This window comes from Lampetra planeri, chromosome 26, assembly GCF_965212315.1.
Source record: "Lampetra planeri chromosome 26, kcLamPlan1.2.h2, whole genome shotgun sequence".
NCBI lineage: Eukaryota > Metazoa > Chordata > Hyperoartia > Petromyzontiformes > Petromyzontidae > Lampetra > Lampetra planeri.
In genome coordinates, this window is record NC_136132.1 from 12,043,140 (window position 1) to 12,061,068 (window position 17,929).

Sequence of the window (17,929 nt, forward strand, 5' to 3'; positions counted from 1 at the left end):
CGTAGCTCCGCCTTCGACGGACTCGCCCCGCGTTTGGCTCCGCCCCTAGCGCGCGCTACTCGGCCATTAGGAGCGCGCGATACTGGGCGAGATGGTACGCGCGCCAACATCCAGGCATGCCATTAGACGGCCGTGGTGTGACGTCAAACACGGGCAATGGTGAAAGGGGGCGGGTCTGGGAGAGACTATATTTTTGGGTGGTCGGAATATTTCGTTTTCTGTTTTCGCCCGCCTAATGGACGCGGTGTTTATCAACGCAGGTAGATCTCAGAAAAAAATGTGGGAGGTCTTTTAGAAAAGGTTGATGTTTAAAATGTGGAGGGCGTTACAAAGTTGATTGCACCGCCTCCCCCCCGTGGGCGCGATTCTTGGTACGTTCCGTGCGGGGGAATTCCCCCGGCGCTGTGGTCACGTGGGGCACCCGGGTGAAGGGAGCGGGGCCCTTCACATGGTCCCACGTGCTTCGAGATGATCCTCCGATCACCGTCACGAGCCGTGGTCAAGCCACTGCTGGATGAGTGTTATCAACAATATAGTCTACGCACGAGCTCACTTCATCGCTCCATCTCCGAGGTGGACGTACTTCGGGGATGTGTTGAATCCCTTGGCTGCCCCTCCTGTTATAAATCTTGACCATCGTCCCTGCTAGGTATGACGCGTGCTGCTGGCCCTACGGTGCCAGTGACGCGCGCACGTTCTGTGATCCACGCGCTCCTCTCTGTGTGTTGCGGTGCACGGTCATTTCAGTCGCGTATCTCTTGCGTATTTGCGCATGTTTCCTTTTTTTCCATTTTACTTGCCTCGTTCGTGGAAAATTAAAGACGCAAGCCACTGCGGTGCGATTGTGGCCACGCAAGACAAACTATGGGCCGTACAGTAAACAGATACGTAGATACATCGAGATTTTCGTCATGAAATCCGAACTGCGCCATTCCTTACACCACTGTAATCTGCGCGCCTTCAACTGAGGAGGAACAGCAGAACGACGCGAACTCCTGAAGCCCTCCCGTCGTAACGAGCGGCAGGCCTCGACATTGGCGTCCTCCAGACCATCTTGCTGCTGCCGCCACCAACGCGATGGCCACGTATCTGAGCCAGAAGAGTCGGCAGCCTCCTCCCCCGTTAATTGGCGCCCAATTTCTTAGATTTTCAGCAGCAACGCGAACTCCGCTTGGAAGCGCAGACGTAGTGAGAATAATCCAACGACACTGCTCTAAAATTAATATTTATTTACTGTACTGAGCAAAGGCCCAAACACGTCAAGCGGCCAACAAACCAAACACGTCAAGCGGCCAACAAACCAAACACGAGCACGTTTAACACGTGTCTTGCATTGAACGATGCTTGAGAAAACTCGGGAGATATTTCATATACTGCAAATGATAGTCGACGTTTCGGACAATGGCTCTTCCTTGCCCGAAGCGTCCTGCACGCTTTGTAAACCAGGTTGCACATCTCAGGCTCGGCAACAATGGTGCATTCTTCATCATCAACATCATCCACACTCGGGAGCGCACGCGTGCGCTTTTCTACCCGTGCGTGCATGCGTCACAGCAGCCCCCCGCCCCGTCCGTGTTCGCTGTGAACCCCAACGCGAGCAAGCGGGCTGACAAAAGCCACAGCTTGCCACGGGGGTGGGCGAGGGGGCCGTACAGCCCAGACGTGAGCCCTACCCCTCGTCCTCACGGCGAGCAAACTGGGGGGTGGGGGGGACCAAGAGGGTGCGAGCCCTCCCCAGCCCCCCAGCCCCCACTCGATTTGACTCTCCCTGCTGCTTTGCGCACTTTTCAGCCTCGTGTTTGTTCCCATGACGTGCGTGTCCTCGTCTCCGAACCCATCTCTCCCGCTATACCCCCCCCCGGACTCCTCCCCCCCGGACTCCTCCCCCCCACCGGACTCCTCCCCCCCCAGACTCCTCCCCCCCCGGACTCCTCCCCCCCCAGACTCCCCCCCCCCCCCGGACTCTCCCCCCCCCAGACTCCTCCGCCCCCCGGACTCCTCCTCCCCCCCGGACTCCTCCCCCCCCCCCGGACTCCTCCCCCCCCCCCGGACTCCTCCCCCCCCCCCGGACTCCTCCCCCCCCCCCGGACTCCTCCCCCCCCCGGACTCCTCCCCCCCCGGACTCCTCCCCCCCCCCGGACTCCTCCCCCCCACCGGACTCCTCCCCCCCCCCCCGGACTCCTCCCCCCCCCCCGGACTCCTCCCCCCCCGGACTCCTCCCCCCCCCCCGGACTCCTCCCCCCCACCGGACTCCTCCCCCCCCCCCCCGGACTCCTCCCCCCCCCCCCGGACTCTTCCCTGAACCTCCCCACCTCTCTCCGTCTCCCTCTAGCTCCTCCCCTCTAACCCCCCCCACATCCCTCCTCTCCATCAGTCCCGTGCCCCCCCTCCCCCGCCTTCACCAAACTCTCCCCTTCAACCCCGCCCCCCTCGGGCTCCCCCCCCCCCTCGGGCTCCCCCCCCCCCCCCTCGGGCTCCCCCCCCCCTCGGGCTCCCCCCCCCCCCGGACTCCCCCCCCCCCCCCCCGGACTCCTCCCTCCTCCCCCCCCAGACTCGTCCCCCCCCCCGGACTCCTCCCCCCCCCCCGGACTCCTCCCCCCCCCCGGACTCCTCCCCCCCCTAGGGTTCCCCCCCCCCTCGGGCTCCCCCCCCCCGGACTCCTCCCCCCCCCCCCCCCCGGACTCCTCCCCCCCCCCGGACTCCTCCCCCCCCCCGGACTCCTCCCCCCCCCCCCCGGACTCCTCCCCCCCCCCCTGGACTCCTCCCCCCCCCGGACTCCTCCCCCCCCCCCCCGGACTCCTCCCCCCCCCCCGGACTCCTCCCCCCCCCGCCGGACTCCTCCCCCCCCCCGGACTCCTCCCCCCCCCCCGGACTCCTCCCCCCCCCCCCGGACTCTCCCCCCCCCACGGACTCCCTCCCCCCCCCCCCGGACTCCTCCCCCCCCGGACCCTCCCCCCCCCCCCCCCGGACTCCCTCCCCCCCCCCCCCGGACTCCTCCCCCCCCCCCGGACTCCTCCCCCCCCCCCGGACTCCCTCCCCCCCCCCCCCCGGACTCCTCCCCCCCCCCCGGACTCCTCCCCCCCCGGACTCCTCCCCCCCCCGGACTCCTCCCCCCCCCCCACGGACTCCTCCCCCCCCCCCCGGACTCCTCCCCCCCTCGGGCTCCCCCCCCCCCCCTCGGGCTCCCCCCCCCCCCCCCCCCCCGGACTCCTCCCTCCTCCTCCCCCCAGACTCGTCCCCCCCCCCCGGACTCCTCCCCCCCCCCCCCGGACTCCTCCCCCCCCTCGGGCGCCCCCTCCCCCTCGGGCTCCCCCCCCCCCCCGGACTCCTCCCCCCCCCCCCGGACTCCTCCCCCCCCCCCGGACTCCTCCCCCCCCCACGGACTCCTCCCCCCCCTCGGGCTCCCCCCCCCCCCCCCCCGGACTCCTCCCTCCTCCTCCCCCAGACTCGTCCCCCCCCCCCCGGACTCCTCCCCCCCCCCCCGGACTCCTCCCCCCCCCCGGACTCCTCCCCCCCACCCCCCGGACTCCTCCCCCCCCCCCCCCGGACACCTCCCTCCCCCCGGACTCCTCCCCCCCCCCCCGGACTCCTCCCCCCCCCCCCCGGACTCCTCCCCCCCCCCCCCCCGGACTCCTCCCCCCCCCCCAGACTCCTCCCCCCCTCCCCCAGACCCCTCTCCCCCCCCCCGACTCCTCCCCCCCCCCCCGGACTCCTCCCCCCCCCCCCCGGACTCCTCCCCCCCCCCCCCCGGACACCTCCCCCCCCCGGACTCCTCCCCCCCCCCCTGGACTCCTCCCCCCCCCCCCTGGACTCCTCCCCCCCCCCCCCCCAGACTCCTCCCCCCCCCCCCAGACTCCTCCCCCCCCCAGACCCCTCTCCCCCCCCCGACTCCTCCCCCCCCCCCGGACTCCTCCCCCCCCCCCCCGGACTCCTCCCTGAACCTCCCCACCTTCTCTCAGTCTCCCTCTAGCTCTAACATCCCTCCTCTCCATCCGCCCCGTGCCCCGCCTTCACAAACTCTCCCCTTCAACCCCGCCCCGCCCCAGCCCGCCCCGCCCCGCGTCAGCCGCCCCGCCCCGCCGCCCGCAGATCGGGGGCTGACTTCGCGACTGCGGCGCTCGCTTCTCCCCACGGCTCTCGCCGCTGCCGCTGCGTCGATCCGCGTCGTGTTATTGTGGCGCTGCGGGTGGGGGGGCAGGGAGAGAGGTGGGGGGGAGAAGCAGGAGGAGGAGCCGCGCAGCCACGCGTGGACGCGGGAGAGCGAGCGAGGGAGCGAGCGCGGAGAAAAGAGGAGCGGAGAGCGCGACCCGCGAGCGGACCGACGAGGTGAGAACGATCGACACACCGCCAACCCCACCGCCAACCCCACCGGCCCGCGGTTGTGTCTCCCCACCGCTACTTCCACACCGCCCCCCCTCCTCCCCTCTGCGCTGTGGCTCTGTGAGCCCCCATCCCCCCGGATTCTCTCCACAACTGTAGCTTTGAGTGCGAATAGCGACTCGTCTCGCCGAGGAAATGGCGAACGGGATGATGGAGAGAGAGGGAGGAGGAGTGGAGGTGCAGGGCGGACGACGAGGAGGGATGAGCGAGGAAGGGTGAGCGGGGGGGGGGTGAGCGGGGGGGGGGGGGGTGAGCGGGGGGGGGGTGAGCGGGGGGGGGGTGAGCGGGGGGGGGGGTGAGCGGGGGGGGGGTGAGCGGGGGGGGGGGGTGAGCGGGGGGGGAGCGAGGAAGGATGAGCGGGGGGGGGGGTGTGAGTGGGGAATGGTGAGCGGGGAGGGGGTGAGCGAGGGAGGGTGAGCGGGGGAGAGTGAGCGGGAAGGGTGAGCGGGGAGGGTGAGCGGTGAGGGTGAGCGGGGGGGGTGAGTGGGGAAGGGTGAGCGGGGAGGGTGAGCGGTGAGGGTGAGCGAGGGAGGGGTGAGCGGGGAGGGGTGAGCGGGGAGGGGTGAGCGGGGAGGGGTGAGCGGGGAGGGGTGAGCGGGGAAGGGTGAGCGGGGAAGGGTGAGCGGGGTGGGGGGTGAGCGAGGGAGGGTGAGCGGGGAGGGTGAGCGGGGAGGGGTGAGCGGGGAGGGGTGAGCGGGGAGTCAGAGGAGGGATGGGTAGGAGGAGGACATAATGATGAAGGTGGATGACCGACGAGGATGTCCAGATGAGGGATGAGGTTTGACCAAGGGATGAGGAGGAGCAAAGAGGATGGAGGGATGAGAAGAAGCGAGGGGAAGTGACGAGGAGAGTGTGTGAGTGAGTAGGTCTGAGTGAGTGAGTTGGTCTGAGTGAGTGAGTTGGTCTGAGTGAGTGAGTAGGTCTGCGCGAGTGAGTAGGTCTGAGTGAGTGAGTAGGTCTGAGTGAGTGAGTAGGTGTGTGTGAGTGAGTAGGTGTGTGTGAGTGAGTAGGTGTGTGTGAGTGAGTAGGTCCTGGTGAGTGAGTAGGTCTGAGTGAGTGAGTAGGTCTGCATGAGTGAGTAGGTGTGTGTGAGTGAGTAGGTCTGAGTGAGTGAGTAGGTCTGAGTGAGTGAGTAGGTCTGAGTGAGTGAGTAGGTCTGAGTGAGTGAGTAGGTGTGTGTGAGTGAGTAGGTCTGAGTGAGTGAGTAGGTCTGAGTGAGTGAGTAGGTCTGAGTGAGTGAGTAGGTGTGTGTGAGTGAGTAGGTGTGTGTGAGTGAGTAGGTCTGCGTGAGTGAGTAGGTGTGTGTGAGTGAGTAGGTGTGTGTGAGTGAGTAGGTGTGTGTGAGTGAGTAGGTGTGTGTGAGTGAGTAGGTCTGAGTGAGTGAGTAGGTGTGTGTGAGTGAGTAGGTCTGAGTGAGTGAGTAGGTCTGCGTGAGTGAGTAGGTGTGTGTGAGTGAGTAGGTCTGCGTGAGTGAGTAGGTCTGAGTGAGTGAGTAGGTCTGCGTGAGTGAGTAGGTGTGTGTGAGTGAGTAGGTCTGAGTGAGTGAGTAGGTCTGCGTGAGTGAGTAGGTCTGCGTGAGTGAGTAGGTCTGAGTGAGTGAGTAGGTGTGTGTGAGTGAGTAGGTGTGTGTGAGGAAGTACTGAGGGCGATCCGGAGTCTGAGACCAGGGAAGGCACCGGGCAGAGATGATCTCCCAAGCGAAATGCTGAGGGAGGGTGGCGTTTGTGCACAGACTGCCCTATATGACATCATAACAACAGTCTGGACCACTGGACGGGTTCCGCAGGACTGGAAGGATGCCCTGGTGGTCCCCCTCTTTAAGAAGGGGGACCGTACCGACTGTAACAACTACAGGGGCATCTCACTCCTCAGTGTGCCGGGTAAGGTCCTGGCAAGGATTATTCAACATCGCCTTGCTAGGCACGCTGAGGAGAGGCTTGCGGAGCCCCAATGCGGTTTCAGGAAAGGGCGGTCCTGCACAGATGCCATATTTTCTGTCCGTCTGCTACAGCAGAGGTGTAGGGAATTCCAAAAAGACCTACATCTCTGCTTTATTGACCTGGTCAAGGCCTATGATACCATCAGTAGGACTGGGCTCTGGGTTGTTCTTCGTGCTTTCGGAGTCCCTGACCCTCTGCTCACGATCATTAAGGACCTTCATGATGGTGAGCGGGCCCGGGTAAAACTACGTGGCCGGGAGTCGGAGCCTTTCCCTGTGCACCTTGGGGTGCGACAGGGATGTCCTTTGGCTCCCACATTATTTAACATCTATTTCGACTGCGTAGTTCGTGAAGCCTTCAATAGCTGTACCGGGGGAATTTCCATTTGGTACAGATATAATGGGAGGCTGATCGACGCCCGGGTGCGATCAAGGGATGGCTCCCTAATGGTCAACAACGTTATGTATGCCGATGATTTGGTAATAGCTGCTCATTCAGAAGAGGAGTTGGAGACGCTGCTGCTGAGACTGGAGCGTGCCACTAAGAGGTGGGGCCTTACCATCAGCCCCACCAAAACTAAGCACCTGCCTGGGTATTTTGTACCATCGGACACTCCACCCCCACAACTCCCAATTGGTGATGGGGCAGTTGTGGAGAGAGTGGAGAGTTTCCCATACCTGGGCAGTGTGCTTATGACCGGCTCCAGTTTATCAGCAGAGGTCTCACTCCGAATCAGTCGAGCGGCAATATCTTTTCATCGGTTGCGTAACGCTGTGTGGAAGCTACCTGGTCTGTCGCTCCGCACGAAGCTTCAGGTCTTCTCGGCCACGGTCATTCCCTCCCTTCTCTACGCTTGCGAAACGTGGACCCCCCTAGTGGAGCATCTTCGCCGGTTGGAAACATTTAGGCTGGCCTGCCTACGATCCATCCTGGGTTTAACCAGGCTGGATTGTGTGAGGAGCTCACAAGTCCTTGAAAGATCTGGGCAAAGTCCCATCAGTGAGCTCCTCCGGCAGGCAAGGCTGCGTTGGCTGGGTCATGTAGCCCGCATGCCCAGCAACCGCATGCCTAAACAGCTTTTGTTCGGCCGGATCGAGGGGGCTAAACGGGCGCGGCACGGGCTAGAGAAGAGATGGAGTGATGTGGTACAGGAGGACGTGGAGCTGAGTGGACTTGCCGATGACTGGTACCAGCGGTGTCAAGATCGGCCTCAGTGGAGGAGGCTCGTGAAGGACGCTACTGGGCAGTTGGAGGCAGTCGCCCTCCAACAACAACGGAGGGCGGAGGAGCGACGCTCACAACAACGAGCGGAGCGCCGGGTGGCTAAAGCACAGCAAGTTGGTACAGTAGGGGGCACAGGTGGTGCATCAGCCAGTCATCTCGGTCATCTCGGTCAGTCGACCCGTGGCACCTGGGTCTGCCCCGTGACCTCCTGCCAGCGGGCGTTCGACACTTCACGTGGCCTCAAGGTGCACATGGCCTGGCACAAGCGTCGTGGTGACGTCACCGCCACTTAGTGGCGAATGGCGGTTGTTGTTGTTGTTGTTGTTGTGTGTGAGTGAGTAGGTCTGAGTGAGTGAGTAGGTCTGAGTGAGTGAGTAGGTGTGTGTGAGTGAGTAGATCCTGGTGAGTGAGTAGGTCTGAGTGAGTAGGTCTGCGCGAGTGAGTAGGTGTGCGTGAGTGAGTAGGTCTGAGTGAGTAGGTCTGTGTGAGTGAGTAGGTCTGAGTGAGTGAGTTGGTCTGAGTGAGTGAGTAGGTCTGCGTGAGTGAGTAGGTCTGAGTGAGTAGGTCTGTGTGAGTGAGTAGGTCTGAGTGAGTGAGTTGGTCTGAGTGAGTGAGTAGGTCTGCGTGAGTGAGTAGGTCTGAGTGAGTGAGTAGGTCTGCGTGAGTGAGTAGGTCTGCGTGAGTGAGTAGGTGTGTGTGAGTGAGTAGGTGTGCGTGAGTGAGTAGGTCTGCGTGAGTGAGTAGGTGTGTGTGAGTGAGTAGGTCTGTGTGAGTGAGTAGGTCTGAGTGAGTGAGTAGGTGTGTGTGAGTGAGTAGGTCTGCGTGAGTGAGTAGGTCTGAGTGAGTGAGTAGGTGTGTGTGAGTGAGTAGGTCTGTGTGAGTGAGTAGGTGTGTGTGAGTGAGTAGGTCTGCGTGAGTGAGTAGGTGTGTGTGAGTGAGTAGGTCTGCGCGAGTGAGTAGGTCTGCGTGAGTGAGTAGGTGTGTGTGAGTGAGTAGGTCTGCGCGAGTGAGTAGGTCTGCGTGAGTGAGTAGGTCTGCGCGAGTGAGTAGGTCTGCGTGAGTGAGTAGGTGTGTGTGAGTGAGTAGGTCTGCGTGAGTGAGTAGGTCTGCGCGAGTGAGTAGGTCTGCGTGAGTGAGTAGGTCTGAGTGAGTGAGTAGGTGTGTGTGAGTGAGTAGGTCTGCGCGAGTGAGTAGGTGTGAGTGAGTGAGTAGGTCTGCGTGAGTGAGTAGGTCTGCGCGAGTGAGTAGGTCTGTGTGAGTGAGTAGGTGTGTGTGAGTGAGTAGGTCTGCGTGAGTGAGTAGGTGTGTGTGAGTGAGTAGGTCTGCGCGAGTGAGTAGGTCTGCGTGAGTGAGTAGGTCTGAGTGAGTGAGTAGGTGTGTGTGAGTGAGTAGGTCTGCGCGAGTGAGTAGGTGTGAGTGAGTGAGTAGGTCTGAGTGAGTGAGTAGGTCTGCGTGAGTGAGTAGGTCCTGGTGAGTGAGTAGGTCTGAGTGAGTGAGTAGGTGTGCGTGAGTGAGTAGGTCTGAGTGAGTGAGTAGGTGTGCGTGAGTGAGTAGGTCTGAGTGAGTGAGTAGGTCTGAGTGAGTGAGTAGGTCTGAGTGAGTGAGTAGGTCTGAGTGAGTGAGTAGGTGTGCGTGAGTGAGTAGGTGTGCGTGAGTGAGTAGGTGTGCGTGAGTGAGTAGGTCTGCGTGAGTGAGTAGGTCTGAGTGAGTGAGTAGGTCTGAGTGAGTGAGTAGGTCTGAGTGAGTGAGTAGGTGTGCGTGAGTGAGTAGGTCTGAGTGAGTGAGTAGGTGTGTGTGAGTGAGTAGGTCTGAGTGAGTGAGTAGGTCTGAGTGAGTGAGTAGGTGTGCGTGAGTGAGTAGGTGTGTGTGAGTGAGTAGGTGTGCGTGAGTGAGTAGGTCTGAGTGAGTGAGTAGGTGTGTGTGAGTGAGTAGGTCTGTGTGAGTGAGTAGGTGTGTGTGAGTGAGTAGGTCTGAGTGAGTGAGTAGGTGTGTGTGAGTGAGTAGGTGTGCGTGAGTGAGTAGGTCTGAGTGAGTGAGTAGGTGTGTGTGAGTGAGTAGGTCTGTGTGAGTGAGTAGGTGTGTGTGAGTGAGTAGGTCTGAGTGAGTGAGTAGGTGTGCGTGAGTGAGTAGGTCTGCGTGAGTGAGTAGGTCTGCGTGAGTGAGTAGGTCTGCGTGAGTGAGTAGGTGTGTGTGAGTGAGTAGGTGTGCGTGAGTGAGTAGGTCTGAGTGAGTGAGTAGGTCTGTGTGAGTGAGTAGGTCTGAGTGAGTGAGTAGGTCTGAGTGAGTGAGTAGGTGTGCGTGAGTGAGTAGGTCTGAGTGAGTGAGTAGGTCTGAGTGAGTGAGTAGGTCTGAGTGAGTGAGTAGGTGTGTGTGAGTGAGTAGGTGTGCGTGAGTGAGTAGGTCTGAGTGAGTGAGTAGGTCTGTGTGAGTGAGTAGGTCTGAGTGAGTGAGTAGGTCTGCGCGAGTGAGTAGGTGTGCGTGAGTGAGTAGGTCTGAGTGAGTGAGTTGGTCTGAGTGAGTGAGTAGGTGTGTGTGAGTGAGTAGGTCTGCGTGAGTGAGTTGGTCTGAGTGAGTGAGTAGGTCTGCGTGAGTGAGTAGGTGTGTGTGAGTGAGTAGGAGTGTGTGAGTGAGTAGGTCTGAGTGAGTGAGTTGGTCTGAGTGAGTGAGTAGGTCTGCGTGAGTGAGTAGGTGTGTGTGAGTGAGTAGGAGTGTGTGAGTGAGTAGGTCTGAGTGAGTGAGTTGGTCTGCGTGAGTGAGTAGGTCTGAGTGAGTGAGTAGGTCTGCGCGAGTGAGTAGGTCTGAGTGAGTGAGTAGGTCTGAGTGAGTGAGTAGGTCTGCGTGAGTGAGTAGGTCTGAGTGAATGAGTAGGTCTGAGTGAGTGAGTAGGTCTGCGTGAGTGAGTAGGTCTGAGTGAGTGAGTAGGTCTGAGTGAGTGAGTAGGTCTGCGTGAGTGAGTAGGTGTGCGTGAGTGAGTAGGTCTGAGTGAGTGAGTAGGTCTGAGTGAGTGAGTAGGTCTGAGTGAGTGAGTAGGTGTGTGTGAGTGAGTAGGTCTGCGCGAGTGAGTAGGTGTGCGTGAGTGAGTAGGTCTGAGTGAGTGAGTTGGTCTGAGTGAGTGAGTAGGTCTGCGCGAGTGAGTAGGAGTGTGTGAGTGAGTAGGTCTGCGTGAGTGAGTAGGTCTGCGTGAGTGAGTAGGTCTGAGTGAGTGAGTAGGTCTGAGTGAGTGAGTAGGTCTGAGTGAGTGAGTAGGTGTGTGTGAGTGAGTAGGTCTGCGCGAGTGAGTAGGTGTGCGTGAGTGAGTAGGTCTGAGTGAGTGAGTTGGTCTGAGTGAGTGAGTAGGTCTGCGCGAGTGAGTAGGAGTGTGTGAGTGAGTAGGTCTGCGTGAGTGAGTAGGTCTGAGTGAGTGAGTAGGTCTGAGTGAGTGAGTAGGTCTGCGCGAGTGAGTAGGTCTGAGTGAGTGAGTAGGTCTGAGTGAGTGAGTAGGTCTGCGTGAGTGAGTAGGTGTGTGTGAGTGAGTAGGTCTGCGTGAGTGAGTAGGTCTGAGTGAGTGAGTAGGTCTGCGTGAATGAGTAGGTCTGCGTGAGTGAGTAGGTCTGAGTGAGTGAGTAGGTCTGCGTGAGTGAGTAGGTCTGCGTGAGTGAGTAGGTCTGAGTGAGTGAGTAGGTCTGCGTGAGTGAGTAGGTCTGCGCGAGTGAGTAGGTCTGCGTGAATGAGTAGGTGTGCGTGAGTGAGTAGGTGTGTGTGAGTGAGTAGGTCTGCGTGAGTGAGTAGGTCTGCGTGAGTGAGTAGGTGTGTGTGAGTGAGTAGGTCTGCGTGAGTGAGTAGGTCTGCGTGAGTGAGTAGGTCTGAGTGAGTGAGTAGGTCTGAGTGAGTGAGTAGGTCTGAGTGAGTGAGTAGGTCTGTGTGAGTGAGTAGGTCTGAGTGAGTGAGTTGGTCTGAGTGAGTGAGTAGGTCTGCGTGAATGAGTAGGTCTGCGTGAGTGAGTAGGTCTGCGTGAGTGAGTAGGTCTGAGTGAGTGAGTAGGTCTGCGTGAGTGAGTAGGTCTGAGTGAGTGAGTAGGTCTGCGTGAGTGAGTAGGTCTGCGTGAGTGAGTAGGTCTGCGTGAGTGAGTAGGAGTGTGTGAGTGAGTAGGTCTGCGTGAGTGAGTAGGTCTGCGTGAGTGAGTAGGTCTGAGTGAGTGAGTAGGTCTGCGTGAGTGAGTAGGTCTGCGTGAGTATGCGGGGATGAGTATGGATGGCGAGGGGTGCGAGGGAAGAAGTTGGATTAGTCGGAGGAGAGACGAGGAGGGAGGTCATGACGACTTCAAACCCAAACAACAACAACCCGCGCCATGCGTGGCGGGAGGGATGGGGGGAGGGCACGGGGAAGGAGGGGGGAGGGAGGGAGAGTTCCCCAACAATAGGGGGATGCGAGGGGAGCCGTGCGTAACGAACCGCGACCCCTTGAGACCACGACCTCTTTTAGTAACCCCTGACCGCGAGACCCTGATGATCTCGACCCGCTGGGGTAAGTTGCGTTAAGAACTCATTTTGTGTAACTTTGTCGCTGACGAGTTTGCTATTTAAATCTGAGCCGTTTAAAACGGTCAATGATATACTAAGACGGTCACGATTGACCACTGTTGCTGCTTGATGACACCCTTTGCGGAGGAAATCGGGTTGAGAGGGGGTGAACAATCAGATGGGTGGACAATCAGATGGGTGGACAATCAGAGTGAGTGGTGCACATTGAGGGTTTGAGAGGAGTGGACAGTCGTTAGTGAGGGGTGAACAATCGTGGTTATAGTAGTGAGAGGGTTGGGCAATCGGAGTGAGCCGTGGACATGGGGTAAAATTGGTGGACGATCGTGGAAGCAAGTGTGGTGGACAATGAGAGTAAGCGTGGTGGAGCAGTAGCAGCTGCTGTGGCTGCCACCACCACCCCACAGTTCCCCAAGCACCAACTGTTGAATGCGTAAACACCAGCAGCAATAACATCCACCATGGCTCGCATTCCTGCACAACAACGGCCACCACTGCCGCCAAAGCCGCCACCACCACCGCCATCACCACCCTCATCATCACCGCCACCACCGCACTCGTCATCACCGCCATCATCAACACCACCACCACCCTCATCATCACTGCCACCACCGTCCTCATCATCACCGCCTCCATCGCCCTCGTCATCACCGCCATCATCAACACCACCACCGCCCTCATCATCACCGCCACCACCACCGCCATCATCACCGCCATTATCAACACCACCACCACCCTCAACACCACCACCACCCTCAACACCACCACCACCCTCATCATCACCGCCACCACCACCCTCATCATCACCGCCACCACCGTCCTCATCATCACTGCCATCACCGCCCTCATCATCACTGCCATCACCGCCCTCATCATCACCGCCACCACCGCCCTCGTCATCACTGCCATCATCAACACCACCACCCTCATCATCACTGCCATCACCACCACCACTGCCATCACCACCACCACTGCCATCACCACCACCCTCATCATCACTGCCACCACCACCCTCATCATCACCGCCACCACCGTCCTCATCATCACTGCCATCACCGCCCTCATCATCACTGCCATCACCGCCCTCATCATCACCGCCACCACCGCCCTCGTCATCACTGCCATCATCAACACCACCACCCTCATCATCACTGCCATCACCACCACCACTGCCATCACCACCACCACTGCCATCACCACCACCATCATCACCACCGACGCCACCGTCGAGGGCGGCAGTGCGACTGCCGCTCGGCGTCCAGCAAGAGGGGCAGGATGTGACTTGGGGACCGGTGGCAGGAACAACTCGCAGAGGTGATCATTAGCGCCGGGTGTGGTGCCCACAAGACACGGACTCCCAGTATGGGGTCATAAATATGCAGTACGCAAAGTGGATTTTTGCTCCGGTTTCCTCCCGCATACTAAACACACAAACGCACGTGCAAAGCGCGATTTTGGCTTTTAAAAGTAGTCAACTTCCAATTGGCAGGTGCCCTGCTGAAAATGTCGGGAAACATCGCGAGGTCCTCCTGGATTAGGCGCGATTTTGTTGTCATCATCATCAGCATTTTGTTGTCATCATCATCAGTATTTTGCTCTCGTCATCATCAGCATCATCATCTTTGTCGTCGTACTCATTCAAAGCCGCCACCGAGCTATTGAAAAGGAATTGGACCAAACATCGCAATGTGGAACGACCCTGGAAACGAGTCGAAGGTTGGATCTGATGGCGCCCGTGCAGGCAGGCCGCGTGCACCCGTCGCGGACCCAGCAGAGTTCCGTGTGTGCGTTGGGTTTTTATTTTTTATTTTCACGGTCGCTGAGCGCGGGCTGCCCAAAGGACCGAACCATCAAAGCTGCGATGATGGCACAGCCACCCACGCTGTGGAATGTCGCCGTAACCGATCTCGATGTTGCACAGGTCCCCTCCTCGAGGCGGGTGTGGGTGAAGGCCACCGTGCAGGGGCTGCATCTGCCGCGGTCCCCACGCACGCTGTAGCGCATCTCCGTTATGCCCGAGGTTGTGCACGCACTTTGTTTACTCGCGTCTGAAACGCAATATCTTCTTTTACGCCGTCGTTGATTTGTGCGTAAGCACCGTTTATCGTTTATCCTGTTTGTAGTAAGTTCTGGCGTGGGTTCCCCGGTGTAAATAATTTGTTGTTCTTGTTGTTGTTGCTGCTCCTCGTCAGTTTGCACATTCCCTCCACCCTGCAGTGCCCTGTAGTGGCTGCCTGCCAATGCCGACGGCCTTGGGCTGTGCTCTCCGAGTCTCTGTGTAACTCTCTCGAGCTCGATGCAACTCTGCGAGTCTCTGTGCAACTCCGTGGGCCTCTGTGTAACTGCAAAGTGCTGCAACTGCCGCCACAGCCGCCACGGCCGACCATCTTGGGCCGTGGTCGTCCCGGTAACGGAGCTGCCTAGCTCAACGGGGCCTTGCCGGCTAAAATCAATCCCAAGTCCGAGGAGTGAACACGTTGCCGGAATTGACGAAGGTTGTTGTGAGAGCTTGGGGATGAGAGGCGACGGGAGAATTCCAAAGCGGATCGTTGGTGCGAGGGGAGAAGCGGAGAGAGAAACGTTGTGACAGGCAGTGTGGCGAGTGAGCGGTGCAGTGAGCAGGTGGGTAGGTGAGTTGGTGGGTGAGCGAGTCTGTTGTTGTGACACAAAAGCAAGCGGAGCGTCGGCTGGCTGTAACGCAAAGAGTTGGCACAGAGGGGAGCACAGCTGGTGCATCTGCCAGTCACCTTATTCAGTCAACCCGTGGCACCTGGGTTTGTTCCGTGACCGGCCAACGGCCCTTCGACACTTAATGTGGCCTGAAAGTGCACCCATCATGGCACAAGCGCCGTGGTGACATAACCGCTACTTGGTGGTGGTTGTTGTTGTTGTTGTGACCTGCAGTGTGGTGGCGGTTATACACGGTGCGGTGGATGAAACGAAACACTCCAATGGTCTGGTCCAGACCGAGTCGCCAGCACGGGTGGTGGACTCAACGCATTAAGTCACCACGGGAGGTGGTCATCACGGCTGTCGCGATAGAGGAGGTTTTTTGCCGCTCGACTTCTATTTAATTAAAAAGCCGCTGATTTAGTCAACTTTCTTCGAAGCCTTTCAGCTACGCGCGGGGAGTGAAGTGCGACCGATTTCGTGTAGGATAACGACGTCGGCCTTCCTGCCACGGCTGTCCGCTCACGAGTTGGGCTCGCAGCCAGAAACTTTACGCGCTTGCTCGCCATGTTTCCTGTGTCAGTCGGCGGTACATTTGGGCGCCACAGTGGCGAGATGTTAACTACCTCGCCTGGTATACAGGAGGTCGTGGGTTCGATCCCGATCCTGACGCCTCCTGTATATCTGGAGTTTAAATGTCTCTCTCCCTGTGATCGCGTAGATTTTTCTCCGGGTCCTCTGGTTTTTTCCCTCCACCTTTAGTTGAGAGTATTTGGCCGCGATAAATTTCCACGCGATAAGCCACTTTGTTGAGCTCTCATTTGCGACCAGGTCGCTTATGAAAAAGAGCTACATAGCTCAGTGGGCCTTACCTGGTAAAATAACGAATAGTTTGTAGAGTTTAGTTTAGGCGGGCTTCCCGTGTCGAGCAGCGGTTAACTGTGACCAGGGGGAGGGAGGGAGGGAGGGAGGGGCAGGCAGAGTTGTTTTTACACAGAGTGCTCGTGGAGTCGCTTGGTTACATCTCGGTTTTATTTGGCAAAATAATTTGGCGACGTTGCTGCTGCTGCTGTTGCTGCTGCGTCGGCAGCGGTGCACAGGCACAAACAACAAACGCCACGTTCGTCAACAACGCCGCGTGGAGAGGCCTCCGCCGCTGCCACCGCCGCCGGAGAGACGGAGCGAGCAATAGCTGGAGACCGCACCACACACCCCCCCATGGTGCCCTGACAAGAATTGCATTCTCGCAATGTTTCCCAATGACCAGTCTCACTTTTTGTGGTAGGTAATGAGTAAGGGACACGTTCTGCTTTTTTTAATTAAATGAGTTTATGCATAATTCAGTGCAGAACTTTTGAAGGGGTTGTCTGCTGGAGTTTTTGGCTGCTTGTAAATGTCCACGTGATGATGATGATAAGCCACTTTCGTTGAGCCGTCGTTTGTGGCCACGTCGCTTCCGAAAAAGAGCTACATAGCTCAGTGGGCCCCACCTGGTAAAATAAAATTAGCGCTTTATAATTTGTTTATAGTTACCTAATGTCTGCCAGTGGGTGGTCGGTCATCATGTCAACATAAGGACCGTTCAACAAAAATCGGTTTCACCCTTTGTAAGGAATCAAGTCTGTATTAACCACACGTACTTGTGGTGAACATGCAAACAAACATGCTCTGAAAATATATACATTGCCTTTGAAACTGATTGACCTACAACATCTTAACACCTCCTGTTTTTTTGCCAGAGAGAGTAAAACCTATTCTTAATTTTATATTGATACTGGCAAAAAAAGGCCCCGTGATATACGACCGTTTATCTGGAGACGGTGTCGACGTTTCATTCCTCGCAGCCCCCCCCCCCCTCGTGGCCTGTACAGTGCAGGCTCCTGATCGTATTTGGATTCGCGTTGGCGACGTCCGTTTTTACCGAGTCGATGGTGTCGGTTGCGTTCAAGGTGACGTGAAAACGTGCAACAGGTGGAGGTGCCGCGTCCAGAACGAGCCCCTCGTTCGAGACCCAAACGCCGCGCCTTTTCCTGGCTTTGACTTTCCTGCTGCGACCACCAACCGCGTCGGAACGTTACCAGGCCAATGCGCACATCTCCTACGCGGCGAGTACACTCACGGCGATTGTGGCCAATCCGACCCAAACTATGGACCGGACAGTAAATCCAGTGGTTTGTGCTCCTCCAACAGAGGAGGAGGAACAGCAAAACGACACTCTCTCTCTCGCTCTGATGAAGCCCTCTCTATATGGGCAGCAACAGACCTCGACATTGGCACCTGGCTTCCCGAAGCAATTGATGCCAGTATCAACGTGCCCCTTGAGACCATTTCATTGATATTTAGCAGAGAAAGGACGTGGAATTTATTATTATGAACTTCGGGTCCAATTCTCAAAGCTTGAAATTTCAGGATTGCCGCCACCACCGCCATCTCCCCACCCTCCCTGGGAGGTTGCTATGGCTCTGTGTATTTATTTTATGTGGGGGTAGCGGTCTGTGAAGAGGGAGCCGCCCGCTCTCCTCCTCCTCCTCGTGCAGGACCGGCCGACTTGAGCTCAAGTGGTTTTCTTTTAATGGAGCGGACTCCACGTCGGGTTTCAAATGAGTGCGGGCGCGGCCGGGGCGAGCGGCTCGGCCTCGCGGGGGCCGCAGGGCGAGCGCGGGAAAACAACGACGACCACGAGCCCGGCAAGCGCTTCGTCCGCATGCCGAGGGCGACGTGCACGGTGTTGAGAGGTCGCTGCCGGTTCGATTCCGTCGCCCAGCACCGCGGTTGAAACAATGGGGGCGAGTTTCTCGATGCCTTCGCCGCCTCTGCCCACCCAGCAGGGGGTCAACCGCAGTTGGTCTGTGATCATCCATAATACAGGTTTTTTTTTGGGTTAGATCGCGTAAATATACATGTGTAAATATAAGTGTCGTCATTAAACCCGTCTGTGATCAACAGGTCGTGTGCGACTCTTGTCCACCTCTTCCCAGACGTCTGGTCAGCGTGGAAGAGTAGACCAAATACTGCTCTCTGGCGTGAGCAAGCCAACAATAACAGGGTCATCAGCTGAGAAAAAGAGGGCACGTCTAACCACGCGGTGACTTTTACCGCTGTGCTGTTTGTAGATTGGCGCATGCTAATCAGCGCGTTCCTGACGTGCGGAGCCGGTAGTGGTGAATGTGGTTGTCATTGAACAGCCCTCCTTGGCGG

The 17,929-nt window shown here is 58.6% G+C and overlaps 1 protein-coding gene across 1 annotated transcript in view; it reads left to right on the forward strand.

Annotated features, from left to right (window-relative positions):
* The first annotated feature begins 3,932 nt into the window (after positions 1-3,932).
* LOC144727815 (uncharacterized) overlaps positions 3,933-17,929 on the forward strand; it is a 36,023-nt gene continuing 22,026 nt past the window's right edge. Inside the window, exon 1 of the mRNA XM_078606926.1 lies at positions 3,933-4,326. The gene's annotated coding sequence lies outside the window, so the exon portion shown is untranslated. The remainder of the gene's footprint in view (positions 4,327-17,929) is intronic.